Below are 20,043 nucleotides of genomic sequence, written 5' to 3'. Positions count from 1 at the left end.
ACCTTTGTCCTGTGTGCCTTGGGACCCAGCCCTGGTCGTTCCCTCCACTTCTCTGATTCTTGGTTTGCATGTATATTGACTGAAGAGTTGGAATAGAAATATCTTCATATTCTGTTTTCAGTTCTAGGATCGTTTATTCGTCCAGTAATGTTTGTCAAGGGAATGTCCAGTGGAGAATGGCTGAATTTACACTCTCAGGGAACTCACAGCTGGAGGAGGAACCCCACAGAGGCTGCGAAGGCTTACTACAGATGGAGGAGTGCCATGATGACGATGGGCCCCAGGAGTGTCCTTCCAGGACAAGCAGATGGGTTCAGGGAAGGCTGGGCAAAGAGGAGCATGTCAGCCATGTCCAGAGAGGAGCAGCATCTGCCAGGAGTCCTGTTTTGTCAGTTGTTATTCCCAGGTGTTCGGTGGAGTGTTCCCCGCAGCAGGCCTGCACCTGGATGTCAGAGTGGGAGACCATTAGCTCACTGGTTCAAATAGTTCCTGGTTATGCCTGTCATATGGTGGCCCGTTCTCAGCTTGACGGATACAGCAGCGACCAACCCAAGCCACCTCTGGGAGCAGAACTGGATGATGGAGGTCATCGGAAGGGTTCCAGCCACACTGGGCTTCAGACCCTCCTGAGTCAATGCCTGGCTTCCTTCTTATGCTGGAGGCAAAGGCCTTATCATTTTTTGTGGCTGCAGTAACAAATTTCTACAGATTTGGTAGCTTAAAACAACAGAAATTTATTGTCTTACAGTTCTGGAAGCCAGAAGTCTGAAATCAAGGTGTCAGCAAGGTTGACACCCTCTGTGGTGCTAAGGGACAGCCTTTCCTTGCCTCTTCCAGCTGCTGGTGGCACTGGATGTTGCTTGGCTTGTGATGGAATCATTCCAATCTCTGCTGTTGTCCCCACGTACCTTCTCTATGTCCATCTCTCTTCATCTTTTAGGACCTCCAATGATCTCATCTCAAGATTGTTATTTTTTTAAAAATTTATTTAATTTTATGATTATTTTATTGATTTATTTTAGGAATGGGGTTTTACCATGTTCCCCTTGCGGCTCTCATACTCTTGAGTTCAAGCCATTGTCGTGCCTCAGCCTCCCAAAGCATGGGATTACAGGCGTGAGCCCCCACGCCCATCCGAGATTCTTAACTTCATTACATCAGCAAAAGCCCTTTTCCCAAATAAGGTCACAGGCACCAGATTCTAAGGGCAGTATCTTTTTTCTGAGGGGGAAGACAGCATTCAACCCACGCTAGACCCCGGCACTTCTGGGGAAAACTAAGGCTCAGACCTCATATCCAGATGCTCTTTTCTGTGGCTTTGTCACTTTTTTCTTATCTTATATGAGAAATATATACATATTTTAAAAACGTAATTAAAATTTTGTTGATATAATTTCACTTTCACACTGAGTAAAAGCTTCAAGAAGAGTACAAAGAACTCCCTCATATACTTTACCCAAGTTCAGCAATGAAAATATGTTGCCCCCTAAGTGGATATAATGTACACATTTTCTTACAGCCAGATTCATCAGAGCCTCGTGCTCCCCCTACCCATCACAGCGCCAGACAGAGAGTTTACCACAGCGCTGGACAGTTGTGATTGGCCTCTCCGGCAGCTGCTCACTCCAGGGCTTGTGGTAGGCTCTGGCGTTACATCTGTCACTGGGAACGTGGCATCGTCCTGACACAGTCGCGAAGAGGCCAAAGACACCGTTCTGTTCACCCCCCATTTAAAGCCAAGTGGCCATCCTGGGTTCTGGGGGACCCTTCCTCGTTCTCTCCGCTCTGCCCTTGGATGCGTCAGTTGCGGGCACTTCAGATGCAGGTGGGGTTATTTAGAGAAGGCGGCTGCCCGCACCGCCTGCTGCCTTTTGGTCCATTTGGAGCTGGGTGTCCAAGCCTCTGCCCTACATCTGGGAACTAACAGAGTCAGGTGCTGAGTGTAGAACAGAGACTGGTAGGAGATGAGCAGGCTGTTCAGAGTCCGCCAGGAGCTCTGTGCTTGAAGCTCTGAAGAGCTTCCATCCTACCTTCCTGATTATGCAGACTTTAGGTGAGGGGGAGAGGCAAGGAGGTTACAGGATTTACCTTTTGGAAAGACTTCTTTGATATGAATGCAGAATCAGGGCTGGAAAACCAGTGAAAGAGAATGTCACCATAAATAGTATAATTGCAAGTCCAGTTTTAGAGGTTTTGCCAGAGGCTCATGGAGGGGGTAGCTTGCTTGGTTTGTATTAAATTAAATTGCATTACTTAGAGTCCCTATAAATGCTGGTGGATCAACGTAGCTGATGGTTTCATAACAAAACAAGAATGATCATAATAGCATCTAAGAGAATGCAAACCTTAATGGTACAGTGTTGTTTTTGATCCTGCCACTGTATGGTATTGAGTTTACCTGGGTTATGGAGTCTCATAATTGCCCCAAAAGCTGTGGGAAGAGGCACGGAGAGTATTTTTGCCTCCATTCTGGGGATGAGGCAGCTGAGACACTCAGAGGGGACCTGAATTGCTGAGTGTCGTGCACCTAGTAAGTAGCACACACAGCTGCACGTGGACCCTGAGTCTTAGAAAAGACTCCACGCTAGTTCTTTTGCTGACTTCTGAGCACTATGGATTTGTTTTCCACTATGCCTCTAGGAAGCTAAACTGGGGCATAACTGGGGCACAAGATGGGGGATGGGGCTTGCCCCTCTTCTCAGCAGCCAGAGAAGGCCTTGGGAGCAGTAAAGAGCCTTCTGTAACCTGAACTGCCCGACATCCTTGCCCTTAGCCACATGGGGCTGTTGAATACTTGACTTGAGGCTGTAGCAGCTGAGGGACTGCAATTTTTGTGTGAATTAATTTCAACAGACTTAAATTTAAATAGCCCTCCCTAGGTAGCCAGTGGCTACCCCATTGGACACCATGCATCAGCACTGCGAAAGCCAAGTGTGCACCACAACGGGACATAGGAAGGACTTTTCAGGAAACTGTTTGACTGTTGGGATTATCTTTTCGTTTTTTAGGGGTATGGTGGGGAGTACCTGCTGATGGGGATATCAGAATGACTTTCTTTTTTGCTTCCCTTGATGTGCCGAGTCTCCATGCCCACTGTCACGGGTATCCCAGAGCTGTGACTGATGGGTTTGCTGGCTAAGGTGGGTCCTGAGCCCCAGATCCTTTTGCCCCAGAAGGGAAAATCCCGAGGAGGCTGCTGATGCTAGCTCTGGAAGACTTTAATTCGAGGGTGGCACACCTGACAACGCCTTGGGTAATGAGTGTTTGTTTCTGGAGGCTCATGGGACACCCACCCCAGGGCTGGTTGCAGGTTGGATGCTGCTTGGTGAGAACGGATGCATACCCACCCACTGATGACAAAGGGACAGGTCAGAAGGAGGACAGGAATTTTTCTTTGAATGGAAAACCTGACCGGGGGGGCCTCTCCGGGAAGATGAAGATTGAACTGGGCAGTGAACTGGGGAGAAGGGGAGGTGAACTTCTGGGGGGCTTACAGAAGAGGGAGGAAGGAGGAGAGCAGCCTGGGATTAGTCCCATGAAGGCTTCACTCTTGTTTGCCCAAGTCTCCTCCTGTATGGGACACAAAGTGGGCTTGTAATCTAGTACTGGCTGAAAGGAAGAAAAATGGCAGAGGCTAGCACTGGGGCCACCCTGAGCAAGTGGTGTGTTCATCTGTGCTGTTCATCTGTGCATGTTCTGGACAGTACCACGAGGTCAGCAAATGCCTCTACCTGGCATGTACCACAAAGTTCAGTCTAGAGGGTGCTCTGTGGCCCTGCCAAGAATAAGGCCTCGTCAGGAAAGGCTCATCCTGTATTTTCCCAGCCTACTTCGAGCCATCTCCTGAATAAAGGACAGCTTGCCCGGGCAGTACCTCTCCTGCCACAAAGACGGAAGGGAAAAGTATGGCAAGTGCTTCAAGACTCCTTTTAATGTCAGCTTTCTACATCCAGATAAGGAGAAGAGCTCGCGATGGTTCTGTAACTTGCCAGACGTCTCACAGGAGATTCGTTGCTGAGTATCTGAGCACACACAGGCTCCCTTTACAGACTGGAAAAGTCTTTCTGGTCAGTTTGCCTCCAGTGACATTTATTGAGCACCTGTAGTATGCTTGGATGCTGCCTCGAGAGCGCGCTTTGGGTTTGAAGGCTCCGGAAACTTACGGCTTTGGAGCACTCATTCCTATTCGGCGCTGACCTTTGTTCATGTTTGTGCTCAGCCAACAATCCTGTGTAGGACAGTGGAGCTTGACAGATGTTTGCAGAAGGCCTGCCTAGCTGACTCCATACACAGATTGCAAAGAGTTTTCCAAATGGCAGCTGGGGAGAAGTTCTGGATCTGTCAGAACTGGGTGGGAGAACCTGTAAAACATGCAGGGGTGTATACGTCCCTTTTCCCGGGTGACCCACCTGCCTGGCTTTTGGGAACAGGATCTGTCCTCGATGGTCCCTCACTAACTGCCTGGCTTACTCACTGTTGCAGATCTGGGGATGTCTGTTGTTAAGACACCATGCATCTGGATGCCTCTTGAGTGTAGAGTGCTGGCTCAGCTGTAGGGTGGGGTGGGATGGGGGTGGTTTGAAATCTCTTTCAAAAATATCATTAGGGAGACACCAAGACAGCGCTGACGTGGATGCAGAAGCTAAGGGCGTTTGGAGATGAGGTCGGCACATGCAGCTTCTCTGATTTTACAGTTGCCACCAGGGACTCAGGATTATGTTCCCGTTAACTGAAGACACACCAAGAGGCCTGGCTTAGGCAAAAGCTGGCCAGTGGGGAGTATGAGGGAGAGCCTAAAAGGGTGAGTACAGTGGGTGAATTGTGTCCCCTAAATAGATATGTTCAGGTCCTAAACCTTGACCCCTTGAATGTGACCTTAGTTGGAAGGATCTTTGAGGATGTAATAAAGTTGTGGTGAGGTCATCTTGGGGTATGGTGAGCTCTTAATCCAATGAAGGATGTTTTTGTAAGAGAAAGGACATATGCAGATACAGACACACTCTGGGAGGAAGGCCATGTGATGATGGAGGCAGAGATTAGATGGATACAGCACCAAGCTAAGGGAGGCCATGGATTCTTGCCAGCACAGTGACTTTCTGCAAAGCAAGAAAGCTGGCCGGCTGGAGTGGCCCACCCCGCGGAGGCCACTGGGAAGCACCTGACCAATATGGTCGGGGCACTGACAGTCCTGGGGTAAACACAAGCCCCTGGGGCAGAACTTCACCCCCACGTGCCGCTTGCAGGTCTTGCTGCTGCCATCCCAATGCTAGAGTTCAGCAGTAGTTGCTGAGGAATCTGCAGGCTCCTCAGCAGGTGTCCAGGGAGGCTGAGGCCAGATGCCTTGCCTTTCCCAGCCCCAGTGAAGGGACCAGGACAGCAATTCTCAGACTGGCTTTTCCAAGGGCGATCTGAGTAGAGGAGAAGCTTGCTGAGCCATCTTCACCAGTCACCTGCCTGACAGTCTCACCTGGCCAGACTGTCCAAAGACCAGCATTCTACTCTTCCTTTCTCCATGTCTAAAGAATCCTCAGTAAACAGCCTGGAGCCTCGATAATAACAGCCCGTTTCTGTCCCGGTGGTGACAGATATGCTAAGAATGTTCCATGCACACAACCTGCAGTAGTTCCTGTAACCTCACAGTGGGCATTTGGGGTTGATGCTGTCCTTATCCCCATTTTATAGATGAGGAAAGTGAGGCCCAGAGAGGTAGTCTGCCTTGTCCAAGGTCATAGCAGACTGGAACTCGCGGCCTGGCATGGATTCCAGAGGCTGGGCTGTTCTATGCTACACTGCAGTGCCCTGGCTTGAGGGCTGCCCTCTTCATTGATTCCTCCCTTTAATCAAAAAATATTATTGGGCCCCTGCTGTATGCCAATGCAGGGCAGGGGCCTGGAGCATGGGAAGAGAGATAGGCCGTCTTCTCAGGAGCTCTCACCTGAAACCTAACTCTCACAATCCCTAACAGATCACATACTCTTGGAAACCTCTCTAAGCAGTGTGGGCCTGGACGGTCTCCTGCAGAGGCGCAGCAGGGAATGGAGGCAGGGGAGCAGGGGATCAGGGTGCAGGCTGCAGGATCAGGCAGACCTGGAGGTGAATGCCAGCTGCGTAGGGACTGGCTGCATGAGGTGGGCAAGCGCCTCACTGGCCCTTGGCTGTCAATGCCTGCTATGCAGAGCAAATGAGAAACTGTCTGCCCTCCACAAAAAAAAAAAAAATAGCTCCGACTAGTTAGAAGTCGTAAGTGCAGATTAGAGCAGGGGCTGGCAACCTTTCTCTTTAAGAGTTAGACAGAAACTATTGTAGGCTTTTTGCAGGCCACAGGGTCTCTGTCAGGACCAGACTCTGCTGTTATAATAGTACCTAAGCAGCACTGATAGCACACAGAAGAATCGACGTGGCTATGTGCCAATAAAACTTTATTTACAAAAACGGATAGCCTGTCATTTTTCTGGCCCCTGATTTAGATGACATGAGATGGGACATGTAACGGCCACGACATCAGTTAGCTGAGGGATAACCTCCTCTGTTTTTATTTTCTTTTGCCTCCTCCTAGAGCATTTGGGCTTTAAAGTAATAGTGATTCCCAGTTTTTTGAGGTTCCCTACTTTCTTTGGTGATCTTTCGTTCTTGTTTTTATTTTTCGGGGAGGTGTCTTATATAGCTTTATTTAACCCTACAGTGCCCCTAACCAAGGTTGAGACCCCAATCGTGAGTCTTCCCCCTGGCCCCTGTTAGGCTGTGACAGAGGGTTGGAGATTGATGGCTAGTAAAAAACAAGTCAGGGCAGATGGAGAGGAATGTGAACGCAGACAAAATGCTGTAGCTTATGCTCAAATGTGTGTCCCCTGAGGGTCTGAGGAGACAGAAAAAGGGGAAGGTAAGGTGAGCAAGCCACATGCCTGGATGCAGAATTCCTGCTGATATGGTAAAGGCCTTTCCCTCATATCCAAGAGCCAAAGGTGGATTGGGCATGTGGGCTCCAGGCAGAAAGGGCTGCTGGAGACCATGGGTGTCAGAGCCCTGTCTTCTTGTCTTCTTTTCTGGGAAGCCCCTTCCACTTCATCCATGCAACAAGTTCCTATCACCCCTCAGCCCACTGCAAAGAAGATCACCCAGAGTGGATGGGCAGCACCACCGCACTCCAGCTTGAGCGACAGACCCAGACTCCGCCAAAAAAAAAAAAAAATAGAAGACATACTTTAGGAAATTCAGTATTTAAGTTATTTCTTGGCCTCTCAGCAGGGCTTTAAGTTTTCGAAGGGTGGGCACTTAAATTACACAGATTGGGTTTTTCTGTTACTCTTTGAACACTGGGCTGAGTGAGGAGGAGGAAGAAGACTGAATCTCACAAAGCTGAGATGATCAGATACTGCCGGATGTGCCATGGGGCCTGGAGAGCTGACGTTGCTAATATATCACCCCATTGGTGCCTACAGTTTCCATTCTCTGATTAGAGGTCATGTTTCTTTGAATTGATGCTCAAATGCCTCTGAGTTTGATCCTTTCTCATATCCTGAATTCTATTTCCAGTTCCCCAGAGTTTTATCCTAATTTTATACATTATTGAAGTTTTCCCAGTAAAATGTCGTCATCATCATCATCATCATCATTATTAATTTTTCGTTTGAGATGGAGTCTCACTCTCACCCAGGCTGGAGTGCAGTGGCACGATCTCGGTTCACTGCAACTTCTTTCTCTTGGGTTCAAGCAATTCTTCTGCTTCAGCCACCTGAGTAGCTGGGACTACAGTGTGCACTGCTGCACGGGGCTAACTTTTGTATTTTTAAGTAGAGAGGGGGTTTTACCGTGTTGGCTAGGCTAGTCTCAAATTCATGACCTCAGATAATACGCCTGCCTCGGCCTCCCAAAGTGCTGGGATTATAGGTGCAAGCCACTGCGCCCAGCCCGTCGTCATTATTGATGTCGTTTATTACACACACAGCATTGTATTTCCAAAGAATAGATACGGGCGAGAAAACAAAATCAGTAACTCTTCCTTGACTAATCAGATTGTTTTCAGATATCTGATATCTGAAATGTTTTGTCTTTACATTAATTAATGATTTTATGTAGTCATAGATGTAGGGAATAGTTTGTAGTCATTTTTTTTTTTGTATCCTAAAGCGAAAACATTTTTATTATAATATATCCTAAACATTTGATGTATCCTAAACATTTTTTTCATTTTATTAAAGCACCTTACAAATTATCATTTTTAAAGAATGTATAATGGTTCACCAAGTGGACAAGTCATATTCTAAATCAGTTCTCTGATGTTAAAAATTGAAGTACCTAGTAGTTTGCCGTTACACTTCTAAGGGTGCCATGAGCATTTTCGTGCATATAACTTTTTCTTCCTGGAAAATCTTTTGGACAGATTCTCAGCAGAAGGATTATTGAGTCAAAGGGCACAGTTTTATGACTCTTGACCCACATTGCCAAATCACTTTCAAATAAGGTTGTTTATGCTTTCTCCATCAACATGTCAACATGCCAGTTTCACCACAACCTCATCAACACTGAGTATTATTAGCTTAAAAAAATTATCATTCAATGGGTGCAAAATGGTCTCTTGTTAGATTTATATATTTTTTTATCCTTAGTGAGGCCAATTTTCTTTTTTCCATCTGTGTGTTTACCAACTCTCTTTGGGAATGCTGACATTGGCTGCTCCCCCAGCCAAGTTCGTTACTTTCCATGCGGACGCCTTCAAGTTGAGCCAGTTGCAACGCAGCCTTGACTTAAAATGAGTGAGCTTCAACATTGAGCCTTTGTATGAAATTCAGCTTAGCACACTGGCCCCTGAGTTTGAAGACTGGGATTACAACACCCTGCGCTTCACGTCGTGGGGTCCTGCATGAAATCACTGAACTAGCCTTGTGGTCTTTATGACTTCAAACTTAACAGCTGTCCCCCTGGATTTGTCTGATGAGCTAGGCAGGGTTTTTCTTCAGAAAGCTTTGAGATACAGCTCCTTCAACTATTTTTGGGTTTCCTAGCTTGAAAAACAAAGAGAAGTCCCTGTGTGTTCATGTTGTCTCTTTATTTGTGAGGCTGTTGTGTTTCTGGATGGTTTTTTCTGGTTTTCTCTTGCTGCTTCACTCACCACATCCTGTGGAGTTTGAGGCTTCTCTAGCCCTGTTTATCGCTGCCTGTCTGACATTGAGTGCCTGGAGCCCTCCCTAGCTCTCCAGCTGGAACCTTCCTCTGTAGGAAGGCTGAGGCTGGCAGGGAGAAGCCAGGATGCATTTTAAAGAGCCTTGTCGTTTCTAAGGAAGAGTGGAACTTACATCTTTGGGTTTGCAGAAATGCCCACGTTCAACTCAGGGGGAATAAAAGGATGGGAGTTAGAATTTCAACTTACAGTTGCAGAATCTCAGAGTTAAAAGAAACCTCAGAGGTCACCTCTTCCAACCCTTCTCCAAAGCAGCTTTAATTGCCTGTGTGGGAGATTCAGGGCCAGCAGCTGCAGCTTCCCTTTCCCTGCCTCTGACTTGCCAGGTGAGTTTAGATGAGTTCCTTGCTTTCTTGAGTGTTTATTATTATTACTAATAAACAAGAGGATGAATATTTGAAGTTCTTCTGCTATCTTAAAGCCCTCAAACTCCACTGGCTACTGAAATTTTATATGCAAGCTTTATACCTGTAACTGGTTAAAGGGAGAGCCGCTTTGATAAAAATAGGGTTGTAGTCCTCCTGCTGAACCTCCCATCTCCATCTGGCCCCCAGAAGTCACTCAGGAGGCTCTTTTCAACCCCTAGAGATGTGTGGAGTACAATTGGAAAGGGCGGCACCGTGACCTATGATTATAATAACACCAGCACCTGCTTATTGAACACTAACCAGGCATCAGGGGCTTGGCACAGGTCATGTTCAGTTCCTACAGACACTTTGGGGGCTCTGAATCCTTATCCCCGTATCACAGATCAGGTCTGAGCCTCACAGAGGTGCCTGTTGCTCTGCCACACAGAGGTCACACAGGAAGGAAGTGGTGGAGACTCAGTTCCAGCCCAGGTAGCTCAGCAGCAAAGCCTGTCTGCTTCAGCTCTGAGCTTTACTGCCTCTTTGTGACTTGTGACCTTAGCCTGACACACAGCATCCCAGCCTGCCCTGGAGTTTGGTTTTTTGAGTTGTCATCCCACCTGCTATCTCTGACAGCCCCAGTATTTGGTGTTTTAGGTGATCCCAGATCCACAATATGTACTAATAGGCTAAAAGCATCAGTGTTCTCTAGAATACATAGTACCACTTAGCAAATAGCCTCTGTGATGCCACTGGTTTTATAATTTTCCCAACCAAACTGTACTATCCCTTTCTTATTGTCCTCATCACTTACTCTTGTTTGCACAAAGCCCAGCCTCTAATTTATTCCCCTTGTCCTTAATTCTCTCATCTATTTCTCCAGGGATCACCCTCAGAAATAAGGATGCCCTGTAGGTCTGGTGGGCATCTGAATGAGGATGGCCCTCAGGTTCTGTACATTTTCTGGGGGGAAACTGAAGCTGGAGTCTGGGCTTCTCAAGTGTGGATTCTGCCCCTGAAGCTGTTTTCTCAGAAAGGAGGCTCCAGGTACTTCCTAAGCCCCCATCTACTGCAGGAGATACCTGAAGAAACTATGAACAGTCCAAAGGTTGGATTATTTAAGAAATCTTGATTGGGCATGGTGGTTCACTCCTGTAATCCCAGCACTTTGGGAGGCTGAGGTGGGCAGATCACTTAAGGTCAGGAGTTTGAGACCCGCCTGGCCAACATGGTGAAACCCCGTCTCTATTAAAAATACAAACAAGTTAACCTGGCATGGTGGCACAGTCCTGTAACCCCAGCTACTCGGGAGACTGAGGCAGGAGAATTTCTTGGACCCAGTAGGCGGAGGTTGCAGTGAGCCAAGATCATGTCACCGCATGCCTTGGCAACAAAGCCAGACTCTGTCTCAAAAAAAAGACATCTTGTATCAGTTCTGATACTTGCAGTATTAGCTGTCACCCAACACCTTAGTTCCATAAGCTTGAAGGCTTCTTATCATTATAGGATTAAGTCTGTAAACCACAGTTGTAAGTTCGGTGCCTTCTGTCAACTGTTCATCTACCCTGGTTGCAGGCATGTTCTCATCCACATCCGTAGTGATGGGTGTTAGGTGACAGCATGCTTCCCCATGCATTGCTGGGCTATCCTAGTGACAGTGTTATATTTACCACAGCATCTGATGAGCAGAGCAGAGTCAGGGCTTATGTGCTAATGTCTTATTGCTCTTCTCTTCTCTTGTATGCCTACTGCACAATGTCCCTTCTTTCAAGCTGCTGATCACAAGTTACCTCTTATAGGAAGTTCTCCATGAGTAGCTTACTTCTCTCTCTTTTTTTAAGAGACAGGGTCTTGCTCTGTCACCCAGGCTGGAGTGCAGTGGTGCAATCATAGTTTACTGCAGCCTCAAATTCCTGGGCTCAAGCAATCATTCTGCCTCAGTCTCCCTGAGTAGCTGGGATTATAGGTGTGTACCACCATACCTGGCTAATTAAAAAAAGAATTTTTTTTTTTTTTTTTTTTTTTTTTTTCTGTGGAGACAAGATCTCACTATGTTGCTCAGGCTGGTCTCAAATTTCTGGCTTCAAGTGATCCTCCTGCTTTGGCCTCCCAATGCACATTCCTGAGCCACCACATCCAGGCTTAGTTGTCATCTTTTTGTTTATTATTATTATTATTATTATTATTATTATTATTATTTTTAAATGGAGTCTCGCTCTGTTGCTCAGGCTGGGGTGCAGAGGCGGGCTTGGCTTACTACAACTTCTGCCTCCTGGGTTCCAGTGATTCTCGTGCCTCAGCCTCTTGAGTAGTTGGGATTACAGGCACGTGCCACCACGCCTGGCTAATTTTTTGTGGTTTTAGGAGAGATGGGGTTTCACCATGTTGTCCAGGCTGGTCTAGAACTCGTGAAAATAGGTGATCTACACTTCTTAGCCTCCCAAAGTGCTAGGATTACAGGTGTGAGTCACCGCACCCAGACCATTATTATTATTATTATTTTAGAGACAAGGTTTTGCTTTGTTGCCCAGGCTGGAGTGCAGTGGCACAAACATAACTCAGTGTATTCTTGAACTCCTAGACTCAAGCTGCCTTGCTATTTTTTTTATGTGTGTGTGTGTGTGTGTGTGTGTGTGTGTGTGTAGGTCTCACTATGTTGCCCAGGGTGATCTCAAACTCCTGGCCCCAAGTGACCCTCCCGCCTTGGCAGTTGCCATTTTTAGCATTATTGTTATTTGGACATTGTGATTAATACTTTACACAAATGACACAGTTTAACCTGTACCAAATAATCATCTTTCATTTATTGTCTAACCACAAATTCAACCAAATGTGTAAGTTCATCTATTTGTCCATCTAGTCATCATCTAATCACCCAACAGAAGTTTTACCAAACTCCTTTTTTATATTAGGTGCTGAGTGAATAAAGTTGAAGAAAATGGGTCTCTAACTCAATGAGCTGGGATTCATTCATTCATTCAAACAATCACGAGTGTTTGCACACTGCTCACTACCCTTGCTCGTTGATCCCAGCCTTGAGCCCAGGCTTTGCATCCTTGTCATCAAGGTGTTCCCACAAAGTAGCTCCCATTTGCTATGATATGTTTGCCCTCCTGGTCCTGGAACCTTCATCTTGGTGGCACAAGGCCTGAACATCTGTCATATGAACCTTCGCGATGCAGGCTGGGTTCTCCAGGAAACAGATGCTAAGATGTAGATTAGCAAGTAGGATATTTATTATGGGATTCCTTAGGGATCAACAGCTGTGAAACTGAAGGGGAAGAAACCATAGTTGGGCAGAGGGAGAAGTGGAATTGTAACTATGTCTCAACAAAGGCCAATGCCAGGGGAGCCTGGGAGCTAGACTGATCCTTCAGAATTGTCCTGAATTGAGGTGAGGGTTGATCAGTCATTTCATGTGTCCCCCACCCCAACCCAAAGGATGCCTAATCTTGAACAAGGTGATTGTATTCAGCCAAGGCAGTTCCCAGAGAGGGCCGAGAGCTGATGGTCATCTGCCAGCACTTTAGTAACTGCTTTAGAAGAAGCCTGGATGGAGAAACATCTGCTTTGTTTTTTTGTTGTGGTGGTGGTTGTTTTTAGTGAAAGGGTCTTGCTCTGTCACCCAGGTTGGAGTGCATCCTCATGATCATAGCCTACTACAGCCTCGACCTCCTGGGCTCAAGCCATCCTTTCACCTCAGCCTCCCAAGTAGTTAGACCTGCAGGTCCATACCACAGCATCCGGCTAATTTTTAAAATATTTTTGTAGAGATGAGGTCTCACTCTGCTCCCTAGGCTGGTCTTGAACTCCTGGCATCAAGTGATCCTCCTGCCTCAGCCTCCTGAAGTGCTGGGATTATAGGTGTGAACCACTGTGCCTGGCCAAATATCTGCTTCGTTTGTCATTTTATCCCCAGTATCTAGCACGTAAAAGCACCCAGTATTTTGGGGAATGGAATTACCTAAGCTTTATGGAAGCACTGTGAGTAATTCATTTAGCAAATATTTATGATGTATTATGCTCCTATGACATGTCAGGCACGATTGCTACCCTTATGGAGGTTATAGTCTAGGGGTTTGGGCTGAGCGGTGGCTCAACATTGACTTCCTGGAAGAGACAACCTTCATACTGGGGGCGTGACTTCCTGGACGATGGGCTCTGGGCCAGCGTTGGGCTCAGTGTTTCTTGGATTCCCTAGAAGGTGGCTTATTGATCTGGAGAGTTGAACGGATATGGGATGTTTTCTCAGGGAGGGGGACTCTCTGTTGCAGCCCACCTCTGGGTGCACCTGTCCACTGTGGGAAATTCCCTGCTTCGCTTATCTTCATTGATGTTTGAACTCCCAGGAGCCTGGAACTTCCCCAGGTGCCCCATTGGCTTGGTGACTTTACATCATTACATCATTTGAGTAATTGAAGAATGGAGGAACCATTCTTTTGAGCTAAGTGGAAAAAATATATTTTCTCCTCTGTGAGTCACCAAAAACTACAGCTTCTTTTTTTTTTTTTTTTTTTTTTTTTTTATTTTGTTTGAGACGGAGTCTCGCTCTGTCACCCAGGGTATAGTGCAGTGGTGCAATCTCGGTTCATTACAATTTTCACCTCCTGGCTTCAACTGATGCCTTGCCTCAGCCTCTTGAGTAGGTGGGATTACAGGCATCCACCATAACACCTAGCTAATTTTTTGGTATTTTTGGTAGAGACGGGGTTTCACCATGTTGGCCAGGCTGGTCTCGAACTTCACACCTCAAGAGATCCACTACCTTGTCCTCTCAAAGTGCTGGGATTACAGACGTGAGCTACCGTGCCCAGGCTTAGAGCCCAGCTTGTACGCAGTTACTTAGCTTCTGTGTGTGTGTGTGTGTGTGTGTGTGTGTGTGTACGAACTGTTATGTTTCAGGAAGTTCTGAGCAGGGAGGATGAGATGGAATCAGTGAATTTTACATCTCAAAGAGAACTAGAGATTGCTTGGTCCAACCTCCTTCCTTAGCAAGAGGTCCCTGGTGGGGAAGGGACTGGCCAAGGCTACCCAAAAAACTTGGAGAGAGGTGCAGGGCATGTGACCATGTGCAAAGCATTTGCCAGTAGAGTTTGGCATTTTTTCCTGGCCCATTCACCTCCTGACAGGGCACCAGGAAGGTGCTGCACAGCCTGGCATGTGGTGGGTGGTGTTTATCTGCACAAGTCACCCAAGTGATCAGAACGCTTTTACGGAAAACAATGGCTTTGATGTTCTGGGTGACAAGACCAAAGCATGCTGGCGGGAAGGAGGTTTTTGGGGTTAGAGAAATGAAAACTATTTACATTTAGGGCTGGCTTAATAACTTAACACCTCTGAAGTGGGAGGATGTTTTTGAGGGAAAGTTGAATGTAAGTAGTACAAAAAGGAAAGTTTGAGGTAGAAGACTAGGAGGGGAAATACTCCTAATGGCTCAGGGAAAACCTCCTGGTAAGGTTGAACTTCCAGATGCCTCCTTCCTCCCCACACCCCTGCTGCATCCTCTGTTTCTATGGTGAGATTTGCATGGCACTTTACAGTTTCCAAAGCATTTCCTCACATATTATCTTCTTCAGTCCTCACACAAGGTGGTGCCACCAAGGCTGTCTGACCACACCTGTGGCTTTTGGAGGGAGCTTGGTTTGGAACCCAGGGTTCTCTGAGTCAAAATGCTTTTTTCCTGGGACAGTGGTGGTCCTCACACTCCCTTCAAGGTGGATGTATAAACTTTAGGAGCCCAGTCTCTGGCACTAAACTTCCTTCCCTCACCTACCAGGCTTCTCCCTCTGAAGAGGTCTTGGGTGCCTTTTGTGACCATTCTGTGACCTGGTTTCTTGAGATGTAAGATGGGGATAATATGAGCACCTACCCACCTTCTTGGCTTGTTGTAGGGATGAAAACATCTTCACAGTTTCTGGCACCTATTGGAGTTGGGTAACGATGTTAGGATTACTTGAGGCTGGCTTTCCGACCTTGTTTTAACAGCAGCTCGAGCGTTTCAGAAACATAAGGACTGGACTTTTGGTGATCAAATCTAAACACTCCAGTAAAATCAGTGATGCTGCTGACTCTGAGTCTTTAATCATTCTAGTCTCTTCACCCTCTGAAAACAGGAGGATGTGTAGCGTAGCGAGCAACTGCTGTGTGCCAGGGACTCAGCATTAAGTAGCGTGGGATTACTCACGGCTTCACACACATGGCAGCCTCACAGGTAACTTTGACACAGGTAACTTTGTCAATTTCTTTTTTTTCCTTTTGTATTAACAAAACAAAATGGCTGGGTGCAGTGGCTCATGCCTGGGATCTCAGCACTTTGGGAGGCAGGAGAGGAAGGATGGCTTGAGCTCAAGAGTTCCAGACCAGCCTGGGCAACACAGTGAGACTCTGCCTCTACAAAAATAAATAAATAAATAATAATAAATAAATTAAATAAATGAATCAATTAAAATAATTAAGAAAAACAACACAAAACTTTTTGAATAAGTAAAGCATTTACAAGACACGAAATCCAAAAGGTATACAAAGTTTTCCAATGAAGACTGCCAACCCTCATGTCCTAGACTGCTGTTTCTCCTCCCTGGGACGCAGTTGTTGCAGGTTTCTTGGTCCTTCTTCCTGAAAGAGTCTGTGCATTATTGAAAAGAAGATGTGTGTCCATGAGTCCATCTACAGACGAGTGTTGAGCACCTGTTGTGCACAGCGCTGGGGGCAGTGTGGTGGGAGTACACAGGGCAGGGAGACGCGGGTCTGGGCTCCCGTGCAGTTTGCAGCCATATTAAGGGCTCAGCGTTACAGTGTGTGGGGCCTCGGCTTCAGAGGAAGGGCTGATCTTGAGGCTGGCTGCTGCTTGACTTGGAGTACCTGCCCTCCTCTGGCCTCATGTTGAGGCAGCCTGGGGTCAAATCCCAGCTCACCTATGCACCAGGCTGCTGGATGGCTAGGGATGTGGCCTAATTGTTTCCTGATGGCCCTGTCAGCCTTGCCCTGGGCTGTAGGAACAGTAGTAGCCATCCATTTTTCTTTCTTCTTGGACAGAGGTGGTGGTTCCAATGAAATTTCAGCCTTGCCCTTTGTAGTTTTCTACATAATAAATCCTAACATTTGTAATTCAGGTGACACAGGTTTTTTGAGGAAGGCTTTGATTTCTTGCTTGCATGGACAGTTAATACTCCAGGCCCTTCAGGGTGGTTCTCACCCTCTTGTGCTGTAGCTTGTGGTCCTTCTTTATTTTAATATAATTTCAAACTTGCAGAAAAAAATTATGAAGATATGAAGAACTGCTGCACACCCAGATCATCAGTTGTTAACTCATACTCCACCCCCCACCCACCAAATACACTATTTTTTCCTGACCCATTTGAGTAAGTTGTAGACATGCCCTTTCATCCCTAAATATTCAGTGTGTGTTTCCTAAGGATAACGACATTCTTTTACATAACGACTGTGTAATCATCAAACTCAGGAAATGTAGCATTGCCGCAATTGTATTATTTAATCCTCAGGCCACACACAATTTGATCAGTAGTCCCAGTAACGTCCTTTTTGACTATTTTTTTTCTCAATTGTGGGTCATTATTGCATTTAGTGACTGTGTCTCATGTTCCCCAGTTATACTTGACTTTGAGTTTTTTGTTTTGTTTTGTTTGATATAGAGTCTCACTCTGTGGCCCAGGCTGGAGTACAGTGGCTTGATCCCAGGTCACTACAACCTCCACTGCCTGGGTTCAAGTGATTCTCCTGCCTCAGGCTCCCGAGTAGCTGGTATTACAGGTGTGCACCACAAAGCCTAGCTAAGTTTTGTAATTTTAGTAGAGACGGGGTTTCACCATGTTGGCCAGGTTGGTCTCGAACTCCTGACCTCAAGTGATCCACCCGCTTTGGCCTTTCAACGTGCTGGGATTACAGGCGTGAGTCACCGCACCCAGCCGACTTTGACATTTTTAAAGAGTCCAGGTAAGTTGTTTTGTAGAAACGGTCCTCAATTTGGGTTGAGACTGCTATTTTTGAAAGCTCATACCACACCACTCGCTTTTATTCAGTGGTCCCCTGTGGCTGGTGGTCACATCCACATTTCTGTAGATAAGAAAACTGAGGCATCGGGAAGTAAAATGGTTTGTCTATGGTCACATTCTCAGCAAGTGGCAGAGCTAGGATTCAAATCCAGACTATCTGTTCTGAAACCTAATTTGCTTACCAGGCAACAGGAATAAGGATAGCAATTAGAATCTGAGAATAACAAAGTGTTTATCAAGCACCCACTCTGAGCCAGAGATTGTATTAAGCATTCTGCAGCTGGGATTACAGCTGGGATTACAGGCATGCGCCACCATTCCCAGCTATTTTTTGTATTTTTAGTAGAGACGGGGGTCTTACCATGTTGGCCAGGCTGGTTCCTTTTCTTTTGTTTTGTTTTCCTTTCTCTGTTCTAGTCCTTCCTTCTGTGCTTTTGCTTCTTTCCTGTCCTTCGGAGTGCTTTCGCTTTTTTTCTCTTTCTTTCCTTTCTTCCTTTCCTGCTTTCAGTTCAGTTTCTTGGTTCTTCTGTCTTTCGTTTCTTTTCTTTCTTTCTTTTCTGTTCTTGTCTTTCTTTCTTTCTTTCTTTCTTTCTTTCTTTCTTTCTTCCTTTCTTTTCTTTTCCCTTCCCTTCCCTCCCCTCCCCTCCCCTCCCCTCCCCTCCCCTCCCCTTCCCTTCCCTTTCTTTTTGACAGATTCTCACTCTGTCACCCAGGCAAGAGTGCAGTGGTGCAATCTCGGCTCACTGCAACTTCTGCCACCCAGCTTCCAGTGATTCTCCTGCCTCAGCCTCCTGAGTAGCTGGGATTACAGGTGTCTGCCACCACCCCTGGCTAATTTTTGTAGTTTTAGCAGAGACAGGGTTTCACCATCTTGGCCTGGCTGGTTTTGAACTCCTGACCTCATGATCCTCCCCTCTCAGCCTCCCAAAGTGTTGGGATTACAGGCATGAGCCACCGCGCCCAACCTTCCAGGCTGGTTTCGATCTTCTCTCCTCAAACAATCCTCCTGCCTAAGTCTCCCAAAGTGCTGGGATTACAGGTGTGAGCCACCGTGCCTGACTGAGTAGCTGCTTTTTTTTTTTTTTTTTTTTTTTTTTTAAATCCTTGATTTACAGATGAAGACCAGAGAGGCTTGACTGACTTCCCATGTTGACACAGTTCCTAACTGGCGGGGACTGGCTCAGAGCTGGGCAGACTATGCACTTCCCACCCCGCCCTGCACCCCATGCTCAGCCTGCTGAATTTGATAGAATCTAGCAAGCGTTGGGGCCAGGTTCTGCTGACTCCCTGTGAGAAGCAGCATCTGTTTCTGTGTCCTTTTATGGGGCCTTCTCCAGAGGGAAAGAACATATCCCAAAGCTGGAGCTTGCACTCAGGAGCTTCCCAGGGAAAACAGTTCCGCTGTCTGCCATCTATAGCTCCTGAAGGTACCTTAGTCTACCTCCGTGGTCTATTTTCAGTGGGCGATGGTGTTTTGATGAGTTTTACATCATGAACCCAAGTGCTGTTGCTCATTTTGAAGCTTGTTCACTGTCTCCTGCCAAGTGGCCAAGGGCTTCTACCCTAGCCCTTGGTGGCTAGTCCTCGCTGCCATCTGCCCACCCAGTTGGCCCCACTGCCTGAGCCACGTTCTGGTGGCATCCAAGGCCAGCAGCTGTGCAGGATGAGCCACCTTGCTGGTAGCAGAGCTGGTGATTAGTCAGTGTTGTGTGTTATACCCTGGGTCTCTCCGTCTTTCCAACAGAGACCTACCTTACATGTGGGACTGCCTGTCCTTGTTCAGGTTACCTAGCCCCTGTGCAATTCACCTTCCGATTGGAGAAGGAAGATAATACAGCCCTGCCTCTTGGCCTGTGGAGAGGAATGGATGATCTGAAACTGTGGCATGCTTGATATTCTGCTGGCAGAGGAGAACAGATGTTAACACAGAACACACCTCTGTCCCGAACCTCCTGGGAGCCTCGGAGATCCTGAGTCTGCCTGGCCTTGGCACTCAGGCTCTTCAGACATCAGAGGACAGCATTGGGCCCAGCATGACTTTCTGCAGTCCCAGGCAACATCAGGGAAGTGTTGTCAGTGTCCTTAGAAAGCCCATGGCTTGCTTGGCCACATCAGGTGCAGGTACCTCAGTCAATGACACAGCAGGTGGATATCCCATCCTTGAGAACTGTGTCAGGTAAAAGGATAGCCAAAGGGACTGGGGGCAGCCACCTGTCCCTTCAGTCCCAGGCTCCAGCACCTCCCATCAGACCTTCCTCTTCACTCCCTGCTTCTCCCACCAATTATTGGCATTGGCATATTTCTGAGCAAGTTCTCTCCTAGTGGCCTGTCACTCTGTGGGTGGGAAGTGACCCCCTGTTAAGCAGGTTCAGCATTTTCAGGTGGGGCTATGACCTTCTGCTTTGCACTGGGCTGCAAACACCCTGGTCTGCCCAGGATTCTTGGCAGCTCCTGGGAGAAGCTTAGAAATTTTAATTTCTTTAATTTCCATGGAACATTGTTTTGT

General features: G+C 47.0%; 1 protein-coding gene across 1 annotated transcript in view; it reads left to right on the top strand.

Annotated features, from left to right (window-relative positions):
* The window catches only part of LOC104674800, a 192,689-nt gene extending 173,090 nt beyond the window's left edge, over positions 1-19,599 (top strand). The window contains exon 3 of the mRNA XM_030938027.1: positions 19,321-19,599. The gene's annotated coding sequence lies outside the window, so the exon portion shown is untranslated. The remainder of the gene's footprint in view (positions 1-19,320) is intronic.
* The last annotated feature ends 444 nt before the right edge of the window (positions 19,600-20,043 follow it).

Source organism: Rhinopithecus roxellana, chromosome 9, assembly GCF_007565055.1.
Source record: "Rhinopithecus roxellana isolate Shanxi Qingling chromosome 9, ASM756505v1, whole genome shotgun sequence".
NCBI lineage: Eukaryota > Metazoa > Chordata > Mammalia > Primates > Cercopithecidae > Rhinopithecus > Rhinopithecus roxellana.
The sequence above is the reverse complement of the archived record's forward strand: the minus strand, read 5'-3'. Positions and strand labels throughout refer to the sequence as shown.